The sequence below is a fragment of the Cervus canadensis genome, chromosome X, assembly GCF_019320065.1.
Source record: "Cervus canadensis isolate Bull #8, Minnesota chromosome X, ASM1932006v1, whole genome shotgun sequence".
Lineage (NCBI taxonomy): Eukaryota > Metazoa > Chordata > Mammalia > Artiodactyla > Cervidae > Cervus > Cervus canadensis.
Genome location: NC_057419.1, coordinates 44,151,029 through 44,166,106, shown reverse-complemented (window position 1 = coordinate 44,166,106; position 15,078 = coordinate 44,151,029).

Sequence of the window (15,078 nt, the reverse complement as noted above, 5' to 3'; positions counted from 1 at the left end):
AACTCTAAACATGACTAAAATGCTTTTGCCTCTCCCCACACCCTCCCCACAGGGAGAAATTCATGACAATATTCTGCAAGAAAATATTTAAAACACTATCTGAAAACTTGCTTTACTCCTTTTTAGTCTCCCAGATTAGATAATACTGGTAGAATTTTAGATGTTTGATGTGGAGTCAAACTGCAATAGGCACTACAAAATAGTTACTAAACAGAGAAGAAAGAGCAATTTATTGTACTAGAGGTTGGAGACCTGTGATCAAGAACGTTTCACAGAGGAGAACTTTAAGGACTTCAGCTGGTCCTTAGATCACCCAAAATATTTTGATAAAAAGAGAAGGAGGGAAAGATGATCAGGTTTAAATATAGGCCTGTGCCAGTGTTATAGCCTTTCTGATGTTCAGGGAACAAGGACTGGTTTCCTGTAGTCATGACATATGATTGGGAATGGCTGGACACCAGGCCAATGAATTATTTTTAAGTTAATGCCTAAGTGTCTAGTGATATAAATATAGTCAAACCACTTCACTGATCTATGTTCATGAGTTCAGTTCAATTCAGTCGCTTAGTTGTGTCCGACTCTTTGCAACCCCATGAACTGCAGCACACTGGGCCTCCCTGTCCATAACCAACTCCTGGAGTTTACTCAAACTCATGTCCATTGAGTCAGTGATGCCATCCAGCCATCTCATCTTCCATCGTCCCCCTCTCCTCCTGCCCCCAATCCCTCCCAGCATCCGGGTCTTTTCCAATGAGTCAACTATTTGCATGAGGTGGCCAAAGTACAGGAGTTTCTGCTTCAGCATCAGTCCTTCCAATGAACACCCAGGACTGATCTCCTTTAGGATGGACTGGTTGGATCTCCTTGCAGTCCAAGGGACTCTCAAGAGTCTTCTCCAACACCACAGTTCAAAACCATCAATTCTTTGCTGCTCAGCTTTCTTCACAGTCCAACTCTCACATCCATACATGACCACTGGAAAAACCATAGCCTTGACCAGACAGACCTTTGTTGGCAAAGTAATGTCTCTGCTTTTTAATATGCTATCTAGGTTGGTCATAACTTTCCTTCCAAGGAGAAAGCATCTTTTAATTTCATGGCTGCAATCACCATCTGCAGTGATTTTGGAGCCCAGAAAAATAAAGTCTGACACTGTTTCCCCATCTATTTCCCATGAAGTGATGGGACCAGATGCCAAGATCTTAGTTTTCTGAATGTTGAACTTTAAGCCAACTTTTTCACTCTCCTCTTTCACTTTCATCAAGAGGCTTTTTAGTTCCTCTTCACTTTCTGCCATAAGGGTGGTGTCATCTGCATTTCTGAGGTTATTGATATTTCTCCCAGCAATCTTGATTCCAGCTTGTGCTTCTTCCAGCCCAGCGTTTCTCATGATGTACTCTGCATATAAGTTAAATAAGCAGGGTGACAATATACAGCCTTGACATATTCCTTTTCCTATTTGGAACCAGTCTGTTGTTCCTTGTCTATGTTCATAAAACCTGCCAAAAGAGACAGAGAGTCTTATCTCTCACAGGCTTATTTTATCCTGAATTCCAAGTGGAGGAATGGTACATAATCACTATTAGCTCAATTGTTTTAGACTCAAAGTGTCAGTTATTTGTTACCATAAATAATACTGCATAACTCTCTTCCTCCCCCCCCCAAAAAAAACACAAAAAACAAAAAACAATAAATCTATCTCTTGGGTCTGTGGGTCAGCTGGGTGGTTCTTTTTTGTTTTGTTTTTTAATTAATTAATTTATTTATTTTACTTTACAATATTGTATTGGTTTTGCCATACATTGACTTGAATCCTCCATGGGTGTACATGTGTTCTCCATCTGAACCCCCCTCCCAACTCCCTCCCCATCCCATCACTCTTGGTCATCCCAGTTCACCAGTCCTGAGCACCCTGTCTCATGCATTGAACCTGGACTGGTGATTCTTTTCACATATGATAATTTACATGTTTCAATGTCATTCTCCCATATCATCTTGCCCTCACCCTCTCCCACAGAGTCCAAAAGACTGTTCAATATATCTGTGTCTTTTTGCTGTCTTGCATACAGGGTTATCATTACCATCTTTCTAAATTCCATATATATTCATTGGTGTTTTTCTTTCTGACTTACTTCACTCTGTATAATAGGTTCCAGTTTCATCCGTCTCATTAGAACTGATTCAAATGTATTATTTTTAATGGTTGAGTAATATTCCATGGTGTATATGTACCACAGCTTTCTTATCCATTTGTCTGCTGATGGACATCTAGGTTGCTTCCATGCCCTGGCTATTATAAACAGTGCCTCAATGAACATTGGGGTACATGTGTCTCTTTCAATTCTGGTTTCCTCAGTGTGTATGCCCAGCAGTGGGATTGCTGGGTCATATGGCAGTACTATTTCCAGGTTTTCAAGGAATCTCCACACTGTTCTCCATAATGGCTGTACTAGTTTGCATTCCCACCAACAGTGTAAGAGGGTTCCCTTTTCTCCACACCCTCTCCAGCATTTATTGCTTGTAGACTTTTGGATAGCAGCCATTCTGACTGGTGTGAAATGGTACCTCATCGTGGTTTTGATTTGCTTTTCTCTGATAATGAGTGATGTTGAGCATCTTTTCATGTGTTTGTTAGCCATCTGTGTGTCTTCTTTGGAGAAATGTCTTTTTAGTTCTTTAGCCCACTCTTTGATTGGCTTATTTATTTTTCAGGAATTGAGCTGCAGGAGTTGCTTGTATATTTTTGAGATTAATTTTTGTCCATTGCTTCATTTGCTATTATTTTCTCCCATTCTGAAGGCTGTCTTTTCACCTTGCTTATAGTTTCCTTTGTTGTGCAGAAGCTTTTAATTTTAATTAGATCTCATTTGTTTATTTTTAGTTTTATTTCCAATATTCTGGGAGGTGGGTCATAGAGGATCCTGCTGTGGTTTATGTCGGAGAGTGTTTTGCCTATGTTTTCCTCTAGGAGTTTAATAGTTTATGGCCTTACGTTTAGATCTTTTATCCATTTTGAGTTTATTTTTGTGTATGGTGTTAGAAAGTGTTCTCGTTTCATTCTTTTACAAGTGGTTGACCAGTTTTCCCAGCACCACTTATTAAAGAGGTTGTCTTTTCTCCATTGTATGCTCTTGCCTCCTTTGTCGAAGATAAGGTGTCCATAGGTGCTTGGATTTATCTCTGGGCTTTCTATTTTGTTCCATTGATCTATATTTCTGTCTTTGTGCCAGTACCATACTGTCTTGATGACTGTGGCTTTGTAGTAGAGCCTGAAGTCAGGCAGGTTGATTCTTCCAGTTCCACTTTTCTTTCTCAAGATTGCTTTGGCTATTCAAGGTTTTTTTTTGTATTTCCATATAAATTGTGAAATTATTTGTTCTAGTTCTCTGAAAAATACCGTTGGTAGCCTGATGGGGATTGCATTGAATGTATAGATTCCTTTGGGTAGTATACTCATTTTCACTATATTGATTCTTCCGATCTGTGAACACAGTGTATTTCTCCATCTATTCGTGTCCTCTTTGGTTTCTTTCACCAGTGTTTTATAGTTTTCTATATATAGGTCTTTTGTTTCTTTAGGTAGATATATTCTTAAGTATTTTATTTTTTTCGTTGCAATAGTGAATCATATTGTTTCCTTAATTTCTCTTTCTGTTTTCTCGTTGTTAGCGTATAGGAGTGCAAGGGATTTCTGTGTGTTAATTTTATATCCTGCAACTTTACTATATTCATTGATTAGCTCTAGTAATTTTCTGGTGGAGTCTTTAGGGTTTTCTGTGTAGAGGATCATGTCATCTGCAAACAGTGAGAGTTTTATTTCTTCTTTTCCAATCTAGATTGCTTTTATTTCTTTTTCTGCTCTGATTGCTGGGTGGTTCTTATGGTCTGGGCCAGGATAAAATGATCTTGTCTGGAAGCATTCATGTGTCAGTAGTTAGCTGGCTGATCTCTTGGGCACTGGACTGTCTCTCATGGCCTTGTTTGAGATGGTTCTCCTCCATCTGATCTCTCATCCCCCAGTAGGCTGGTTCAGTCTTATTCACATAGGTCTCTGGGGTCCAAGAGAGCAAGCAGAAGTGTGCAAGGCCCCATGAGGTCTACTAGACTTGGAACTGCAACACATCAATTCCACTGCATTCTCTTGGCAAAGCAACTCAGGGCTGGCACAGTTTCAAAGGGTGGGGCTATAAACTCCATTCTTGATGGGAGAAGTTTCAAAGTCATGCTGAAAGGTGTATGCATTAAGAGGGGCATGGATAGTGTGCCATTTTTACAATCAATCTACCTTGGAAGAGGAGGTTTAATATTGAAAAGCACCTATCAGGTTAAGAATATGTCTCCCAGGTTGGAAAGAATTAAGGTATTGTTTGTTAGTGAGGAATTGCATCATGCTGTGTCTTTTTATGTTTCATTTGCCATCACATCCAGGAAAATTAGAGATCATAAAACTAACTAGATCAAGAGCAATAAATTACATTGGAGTTAGAACCCCGTTGTTTTTAAAAAGAAATCAACTTTCTCAAGTCTAGCACAAAGTATATAGTAAAAATTCCCCCATTTTTTTCTTTTTTTAGGTATTTATAAATTAATTAATTTATTTTAATTAGAAGCTAATTGCTTTACAATATTGCATTTTTTTTTTGCCATACATTGACATGAATCAGCCATGGGTTTATATGTATCCCACCATCCTGAACCCCCCTCCCACCTCCCTCCCCACCCCATCCCTCTGGGTTGTCTCAGAGCACCAGCTTTGAGTGCCCTGCTTCATGCATCAAACTTGTATTGGTCATCTATTTTACATATGGTAGTATACTTGTTTCAATGCTGTTCTCTTATATCGTTCCACCTTCACCTTTTCCCACAGAGTACAAATGCCTGTTTTTTACTTCTGTGTCTCTTTTGCTGTCTTGTATATAGGGTTGTCATTACTGTCTTTCTAAATTCCATGTATATGCATTAATGTACTGTATTTGCATTTCTCTTTCTGGCTTACTTCACTCTGTATAATAGGTTCCAGTTTCATCCACCTCATTAGAACTGACTCAAATGTGTTCTTTTTTTAGAGCTGGGTAATATTCCATTGTGTATATGTATCACAACTCTCTTATCCATTTGTCTCCCAATGGACATCTAGGTTGCTTCCATGTCCTAGCTATTGTAAACAGTGCTGCAATGAACATTGGGGTACATCTGTCTCTTTCAATTCTAGCAGCCATTCTGACTGACGTGAGATGGTACCTCATTGTGGTTTTGATTTGCACTACTCTGATAATGAGTGATGTTGAGCATCTTTTCATGTGTTTGTTAGCCATCTGTATGTCTTCTTTGGAGAAATGTCTGTTTGATTCTTTGGCCCATGTTTTGATTGGGTCATTTATTTTTCTGGTATTGAGATGCTTGTATAGTTTGGAGATTAGTTCTTTGTCAGTTGTTTCATTTGCTATTATTTTCTCTCATTCTGAAGGCTGGCTTTTCACCTTGCTTATAGTTTCCTTCATTGTGCAAAAGCTTTTAAGTTTAATTAGGTCCCATTTGTTTATTTTTTTCCCCATTACTCTGGGAGGTGGGTTGTAGAGGATCTTGCTGTGATTTATGTCAGAAAGTGTTCTGCCTATGTTTTCCTCTAAGAGTTTTTATAGTTTTTGGTCTTACATTTAGAACTTTAATCCATTTTTAGTTTACTTTTGTGTATGGTGTTAGAAAGTGTTCTAGTTTCATTCTTTTACAGGTGGTTGATCAGTTTTCACAGCACCACTTGTTAAGCTAAGCTAAGTCACTTCAGTTGTGTCCAACTCTGTGCGACCCCATAGACGTCAGCCCACCAGGCTCCCCCGTCCCTGGGATTCTCCAGGCAAGAACACTGGAGTGGGTTGCCATTTCCTTCTCCAATGCATGAAAGAGAAAAGTGAAAGTGAAGTCGCTCAGTCGTGTCTGACTCCTAGCGACTCCATGGACTGCAGCCTACCAGGCTCCTCCATCCATGGGATTTTCCAGGAAAGAGTACTGGAGTGGGGTGCCATTGCCTTCTCTGACCACTTGTTAAAGAGATTGTCTTTTCTCCATTATATATTTTTGCCTCCTTTGTCAAAGATAAGGTGCCCATAGGTGGGTGGATTTATCTATGGGCTTTCTATTTTGTTCCATTGATCTATATTTCATGCTGTGTCTTTTTATTTTAATTTTTTTTCATTTGCCATAACATCCAGGAAAATTAGAGATCATAAAACTATCTAGATCAAGAGCAATAAATTATATTGGAGTTAGAATCTTGTTTTTAAAAAGAAATCAACTTTCTCAAGTCTAGTGCAAAGCATATAGTGAAATAATCCCCTATTTTTAAAAAAAAAATAGGTTTAAGAAGAGCTAAGATTTCATGAGGAAACACATAAACTTATTTTTCTATCTCTATCTGAACCAAACTGAAAGTCCTAATTTTATAAATATCAGTATGGGTACAAGGCAAGATCTGTAACTTGTGATTATGCCATAAGTGGGAAGGTGGAAAGGAGACTATCTTCTCAGGAAAACCACACTTCACCCTTGGAAAAAGAACAAAAGTGACTTTCTGCTGCCTCCTGGTGCCAAATAACTTAAATTGCAGAGACCACCCTACAGACATGACTCATTCCATCACCACAATTGGCTTTGCAACCAGTTTAACTTTTCAATACATGTTTGACTAAAAGACCCTAATTTTGCTCAGAAAATCTCCAAAACTCACTTTTTCCAAGCACTACTTGGTTAGATGCAATGAGCACTGTTCTAAGAGTACATTCTAAGGAATGTAGAAAGTGGGGTTATAGTTCTGCTTTTGATGCTGTGTACCCTTGATTCTTCTGCACCCTGATTTCTCCAACTACTAAATGTGAATGCTTTAAAATTCTCCTGCATAAAGGTTATAAGTACTGGTGAAACCACATTTAAAAGATGCTTCATGCATTGCTGGGAGATTAAATTGGAATGAGGGTAGTTTTGGTGTCAAAAGCCTTAGAATTTTGCACACTTCTTGACCCAAGAATTCCACTTTTAGAGATTTATTTTAAGGAAATAATCAGCTTTAGCTGCAAGGACACATTCTTCCAATTTCATGACAGCAAAAATATTGAAAACAACCAAAATGACCCAAATTAGGGGTTTGGGTAAGTAAATTACAGTAGATCCATATATTAAAATTCTAAGCAGCAGTGAGAAATGATGATCTGGAGAATTTTTATGAATATATACTGAATAGTTTCCATGACAGTAAATGAAAAATCATGTAACAAAATAATATGTTCAGTATAATTACATTTTTGAATGAAATATGTATATAAAAAGATTGGGAGAATATGCTCTAAAATGTTATCCATCATTAACTATGTTGGAGATAGAGATGGATTTTCTTATTTTTGCTTAACACTATTTTCTACATGTATTTCTTTTGTATAATAACTTTTATTACATTTTTCTTTGCAAAGGTTTATGGAATAAAATTTATAAGAATAAGGCATTTTTTTATGCTTATCTCTTGAATCGGGACACTATAATAATGAGAACTCAAATTCAAAACTCTGCATCTTTAAGAGCTTTGCCAACTGACATTTGTCCTTGTCACAGACAAAACACTTTTCTATTTATGTTTACAGCATTGAAAAATGCACAGTATCCTACAGCACAAGGAGGAAGATTTATAATAAAGCCCTTCATCTCAGTGCATAAGTATACCTGTAAATCATTCAACAGACTCACATTAAGTATAAGCCTCAAAGCAGCAGATGTATCAAACAAACAATAAAATTTGAGTGTGTCTGCACTATCTGCATCTTTGTTTCTCTGTGTAAGCATGAATGTCCTGCTAAACTCTTTATTCCAAAACCATCTCATTGTACATTCAACATATATTTACTTTACTTTACTTATATATTATCAGTTGAGCTTAGTACCATGATTCTGGAAAATCAGGTTGCCAGTGGTTTCTTGGAATTAGCATCTTTGAAGACACTCAATGGTCTTCTCAGGTGGTCTTCTCGGTGGTAAAGAATCTGTCTGGCAATGCAGGAGGTGCGGGAGATGCAGGTTCCATCTCTGGGCTTGGGAATATCCCCTGGAGTAGGAAATGGCAACCCACTCCAGTATTGTTGCCTGGAGAATCTTGCCATGGACAGAGGAACCTGGCAGGCTACAGTCCATAAGCCTGCAAAGGGTTGGACACAACTGAGCACACACGTCCGCAGATACTTACTACTTCCAGCATAGTGTAGGTCCTGTATGTAACATAAAATAAGCAAGAGACACTAAATCTGCCCTCAGGAAACTTGTTTTCCGATAAAAAAGGAAAAAAAAATGACTAGGAAATAAATGCGCTCACTCTTTCAACAAGATTTATTCAGAACTTGTTAATGATGCAGTTTGCCAGACAGAGTGGAAAGATACATGGTTCAATTTTAGAATATAATTCAGGGTTAATTAGGGCTTCCCTAATAGCTCAGCTGGTAAAGAATCCGCCTGAAATGCAGGAGACCTGGGTTCTATCCTTGGGTTGGGAAGATCCCCTCGAGGAGGGCATGGCAACCCACTCCAGTATTCTTGCCTGGAGAATCCCCATGAACCAAGGAGCCTGGCAGGCTGCAGTCCATGAGGTCACAAAGAGTAGGACATGACTGAGCAACCAAGCACACGGAACAGGGTCAATTAATGCCATATGATGTAATTTAAGGGAGGGGGAGAGCATATTAGCTCCCCACAAAACTTGTTTCAGGGCTGGAAGGAACCCCCCAATAGTATCTTGTCCAAAAGAACCTGATTTGTAGCTGGGAAAGCTTTAGAGTAGAAACAGAGTTTCAGATGGGGTTGAAATGGTGGGTGGAATTGGTGGAGAAGAATGATAGAAGAGTACTCTACCAGCGGAAGGAATGAACAAAGGAACTGAACTGGGCAAGGGTATAACCTATAAGGGAGCCTAAGAGGTAAGAGCAGAGGCTGAACTTTTACCCAAGGTCCAAACATAGAAAAGTTTCTCTATCAATTCACAGCAAACCCCAGGCATTAAGGGATGGCGCTCTTAAGGTTGTTATTTTCCTTGAAAAGAAAGATGGACAGTAGATAAACAGCCCCAAATAGCTACTAACCTTTATTCCTAAAAACAAACAACCCAAGGGTTAAACATAAAGTGAACAATTATTAAAACAAACAAACAAAACTATACACTGGGAGGAAAAGAACCTGTAGTTTTTCTGGTCATACAGATACTTCCAAGATAATGTTTTTAAAGAAGGGATCAAAAGAACTGCACATGAATTCCAGCACTGTCATTTACTGTCACACTAAGTCATCTTGAAGTTCTCAGACTTGAGATCATTTCTTCATCTTAAAATGGAACAATCATATCTCTACCTCTAGCCAGGAAAGAGCAAGATGGACAGGATTTGTATTCCTGCCTGAAACAACCACAGAAACTAGACAAAATATGTGAAACAACACTGTTCAAGTCACTGGAAATCAGACAGTAAAGGATGATGATCCTTGAGAGAGGGAAATAAATGAGGTGAAAACTATGATTAGCCCCAACCCACCATTTAAGAGTGTTTTCAGGCTGTGGTGCAGGAAGGGGAACCCAGGCAGAGCCTGAGTTGAAGATAAAGAGCCTAGAGTATGGGAGGCTTAAGGCAACTAGAGAGAGCTGGGCAGAGATCCAGGGAGGGTAGAAGTGTAGAAGTGAGGTTGGGGGAAAAAACATCAGAAAGAATCAGGAAGAACAGTGCCTGATACCCACATTGAGCCAGGATAATGTGTTATCACCTGCAAGGCTGAGAAAAATCATAATTTATGGGGTGTTGGGTAGAGTACTCAGGAAGTTCTTGCCTCTGGAATAGGGAATAATTAGTTCTCAATTGAACACTGCTCCAGACCTGCCTAACAAGTCATAAAAGCACTACCTGAAAAGGTTTGACTCTTCACATACTGTAATCAGGCATCAGAAGATGGGATGGTTAGATAGCATTACCAACCCAATGGATGTGAGTTTGAGCAAACCCCAGGAGACAGTGAAGGACAGGGAAGCCTGGTGTGCTGCAGTCCAGTGGTTGCAGAGTCGGACATGACTGAGTGACTGAACAACAAAAATCCCTGAACAAAACTCACTGAACAAAACTCAAGAATTATTATAGGAATACAAAAATATACAGAACCCAAAAAAGTGAAATTCACAATGACTGGCATCGAGTCAAAGACTGCAAGGCATGTAAAGAAGCAGAAAAATAAGACTCATAATGAGGAGAATAACTAATCAATCAATTAATTAATCAAGTTGAATTATTGAAACTGTGCTATTGTAAGATTCTTATATTGTGTGTGAAGTAATATAGTATCACATGAAGGTAAACTATGATAAATGAAAGAAGCATAGTATAAACCATAAAACAACTACTAATGCAACAAAACAAAGTCACAGCTACTAAGTCAACAGAAGATATAAAATTTTTAAACAATATAAAGAAGGCAGAAAAAGAAGAAAGATGGAAACAATGAACAAGTGGGACAAATAATAGAAAACAAATATTAATAGCAAGATAGTAGATATCAGCTAAAGAATGACAATAATCACCTTAAATGTAAGGGTCTAAAAATCCAATTTAAAGGCAGCTTTATATTATAACACAGATAGGTAAAAAGTAAAAGGACAGTGAAAGCTAATCATACTAACAGTGATCAAAAGAAAACTCATGTGCGTGCTCAGTTGTGTCTGACTCTTTGTGACCTCATGGACTGTAGTCTGCCAGGCTCCTCTGTCCATGGGATTCTCCAGGCAAGATTACTGGAGTGGGTTGCCATTTCCTTCTCCAGGGATCAAACCTGTGTTTCCTGCTTGGCAGTCAGATTCCTTACCAGTGAGTCACCTGGGAAACCCAAAGAAAACTTTAGTGACTATATTCATAGCAAACTCTGTTTTAAAGTAAAGAATATTACCAGGGATAGAGAAGGTCATTTCACAATGAAAACAGGGTTAATTCAACAAGAGGACACAACAACTCTAAACATGTATTAACCTGATAAAACAACTTTAAGATATATGAAGTAAAAACTGATAGAGCTGTAAGGAGAAATAGAAAAATACACAATTATAACTGGAGATTTTAAAACTACTTCTCTCTCAATAATTAATAGAACAAGTAGATGGAAAATTAACAAGGATATAGAAGACTTGAACAATACTATCAAGCAACTTGATTTATGTTTATAGAACAGTCCACTCAATAGGAGCATCAAAACATCTTTCTTTCAAGTACACAAGGAACATTTACTAAGATAGACCATATTTTGGGCCATTCATTATGCAAGTGTCAATAAATTTTAAAGTATTTAAGTCATAAAAATTAGATTCTGTAATGGCAATGGAATTAAATTAAAAATCAATAACAGAAATATTTGTAACATTCCTAAATATTTTGAAACTAAATAACATAACACACTTTTAAATAACCTATGGATAAAAAAAGAAATCAAAGGAGAAATTATAAAATACTTTGTGTTAAATGAGAATGAAAACTCAACATATTAGAATTCATGGGCTGCTGCCAAAGCAATTCTCAGCAAAAAATTTATAGCACTAAATGCTTATATTAGAAAAGGCAGCCTCAATCAATGACCTAAGCCTCCAGCCTAAGACACTAGAAAAAGAAGAGTAATGTAAGTGCAAGAAGTTAATAAAAGGTCAAAGCTAAAATCAGTGAAATAGAAAACAAAACAAAAAACAAAATAAATCAAAGAAACCAATAATTATTTCTTTAAAGAAAAAAAGATAAAATTGATAAACCTCTACCCAGACTGCTCAGGAAAAAGAGAGACAAGACACAAGTTACCAATATCAGAAATGAGAAAGGTGGTGTTACAGATCCTATATACATTAAAAGAGTAAGAAGTGAGGGTTTTGTCTTGTTTTTTAAATTTTTATTCGTGTATAGTTAATTTATAATGTTGTATTAGTTTCAGGTGTATAGCAAAATGATTCAGTTAAACATACACATATATCTAGTCTTTTTTAGATTCTTTTTCCATATAGGTGCTTTGTGCTTAGTCACTCTGTTGTGTCTGACTCTTTGCAAGCCCATGGACTATAGCCCACCGGGCTCCTTTGTCCATGGGTTTTCTCTAGGCAAGACTACTAAAACGGGTTGCCATGCCCTCCTCCAGGGGATCTTCCCAACCCAGGGATCAAACCCAGGTCTCCTGCATTGCAGGCAGATTCTTCACCATCTGAGTCACCAGGGAAGCCCTTCCATATAGGTAATTGCATTGTATTGAGTAGAGTTTCCTGTGCTATTCAGCAGGTTCTTATTGGTCATCTATTTTATATATGGGCTTCCCAGGTGGCGCTAGTGGTAACCCGTCTGCCAATGCAGGAGACATCAGAGACTTGGGTTCTATCCCTAGCTCAGGAAGATCCCCTGGAGGAAGAAATAGCAACCCACTCCAATATTCTTACCTGGAGAATCCCATGGACAGAGGAGCCTGGCAGGCTACAGTCCATGGGGTCGAAAAGAGTCAGACATGACTGAAACAACTTAGCACACACATATAAAAGTTATCATAGATATTTGTCTTTCTCTATCTGACTTCACTCAGTATGACAATCTCTAGGGCAAATAGAGAATGTTATGAACAACTTTATGTTAATAAATTTGACAACCTAGATGAAATGAAAAGATTTCTTGAAGGACCTGAACTACCAAGCTTACTCAAGAAGATATAGATTACCTGAATGGGCCTATATCTGTTAAGAAAATTGAACTTGTAGTGAAAAAACTTCCCACAAAGAAAACTCTAGGCCCAAATAACTTCACTCATAAATTCTACCAAATATATAAGGAAGAAATAATATCAATTTTATACAAACTTTTCCCCCAAATTTAAGAGGAGATGCTTTGTGCTTCGTCGTTCAGTCATGTCTGATTCTTTGTGAACCCGTGGACTATAGAGTTGGACATGACTGAGTGACGAAGCACAAAACACTTAAATTTCTTAACTGGTTCTATGGGGCCAACAACTACCATTCTCTCATGAAAACATGGCAAATATATTACAAGTAAAAAAAGTACAGACCAATATCCCTCATACTGCATTAATATAGATGCAAAAACTATAAATAAAATTTTATCAAGTAGAATCAAACAATATATAAAAAGACTAATATATCAAAATGGAGTGATGTTATCCCAGAGGTTCCATTTTGGTAACATTTGAAAGTCAATCAATGTAAACAAACTTTAAAATGTCGCCATGTTAATGAACTAAAAAAAAAAGTGATTATTTCAACAGTAGTAAAATTCATTTGACACCATCTAGCATACTTGTCTGATAAAAACTCTGGGAATTCTTGACAGTGCAGTGGTTAGGAGTCCAGGCTTTCACTACTGAGGGCACAGGTTCAATCCCTGGTCAGGGAACTAAGATCCTGCAAGAGGTGCATCTGAAGCTAATGAATAAATAAATAAATATCTTTTAAAAATAAATAAAAACTGCAATCCCTTAAAAAATGAACAGAAGGAAACTTCCTCAGCTCGATAAAGGGCATTGTGGTAGGCTGACAACTGACTCTAAGATGGCTTCCAATGATCGTTATCTCCTATATAAGCCCTTCCCCTGAGTGTGGGCCAGACCCAGGGGTGACTCACTTTTTATAAATAGAATTCTGCAAAAGCAGTAGGATGACACTTCTGAGATAAGCTTATAAAATGAACATGACTTCCTTCTTGCTTGCCCTCTCTTGCTCTATTGTTGTCTTGCTCTGAGGGGAAGATGAGCTGCTCTATGGAGAACCCCATGTGTCAAAGAACTGACGGCATTCCCAGGTCCAGAGCCAGAGAGGGACTTACACCCATAATCAAACAGCCTGTGAGGAAATGAACCTGCCAGCAACCACATGAGTGAGTTTGGAAACAAATCCTCCCTAGACTCAGACTTCAGATAAAACAACAGACACAGCTAATACCTTGATCACAGCTTTATGAGAATCACTGAAGCAGAGACATCCAGCTAAGCCATGTCTGGATTCCTGCAAGTATTTCGCAAGCAAGAATTTATCCAAGAGATAAAAGAAAGCATGTATTCTTACAGAGATGTGTGCATGAATGTTCCTAGCAACTTTATTTGTAATATAGCCCCAAACTGGAAACCACTCAAGTGTCCTCAACAGGTTGATGTATCAACATTGTCATATGGCCTTATGATGGAATGCTACTCAACAACGAAAAAAAAAGCTTAATGAAATTTGATACATACAGCAACATGGATGAAACTCAAAAGAATCCTGCTGAGTGAGTCCCAGCAACAACAAAAGAAGAGTATGTAGTATACTATTCTATTTACAGAAAATTTTAGAAAATGCAAACTAATCCATTATGACAGAAAGCAGAGTAATGGCTACTTGAGCAAGGGGTGGGAGGAGTGAAGGGAGAGATTATAAAGCAGCATAAGAAAACTTTCAGAGGTGATACATATATTCAGCTTCCTGATTGTGGTAATAGCTTCACAGGTGTGTGCATATGTCAAAACTTATCAGATTATATACTTAAAATATGTGCAGACTATCATATGTCAATTATGTCTCAATAAAGCTGTTGAAAATTAAAAAAAAAACAATGATCATAACTCTTATTTGAAAGGACACAATGTGAGCAGCTGTTATTATCCGCACTTATACCTGATCACCTTTATTAAAAGTTGACGATGAAGTTTATTTGCACACATTTTCAGAAGATCCTTCTTGTCATGTGGCAAGTATGTCACTAATGATTGCACCATATAAGGTGGTTTTAGTTTATTTGAGCCTAGTTTGGCATCAATCAATAATTCTTCACTTGTCAGAACATGCCATATATTAAATCTTTCTTCCTCCCTTTCTTTCTGTCTCTCAATCTTGACCCTGCCTGATGCTCTATGAGGATAGCTCAAAGCACAATCGGGTTCATCATTTATTCAGCATATATAACACAGCTATTTAAAAATTTACCGCTGAGATGCAGATCATCAGTGGGGTTAAAATAAAACACACTGAGTACAAGTTCCATTTTTCAAAAGGCTTACTTAATAAGTCAAACC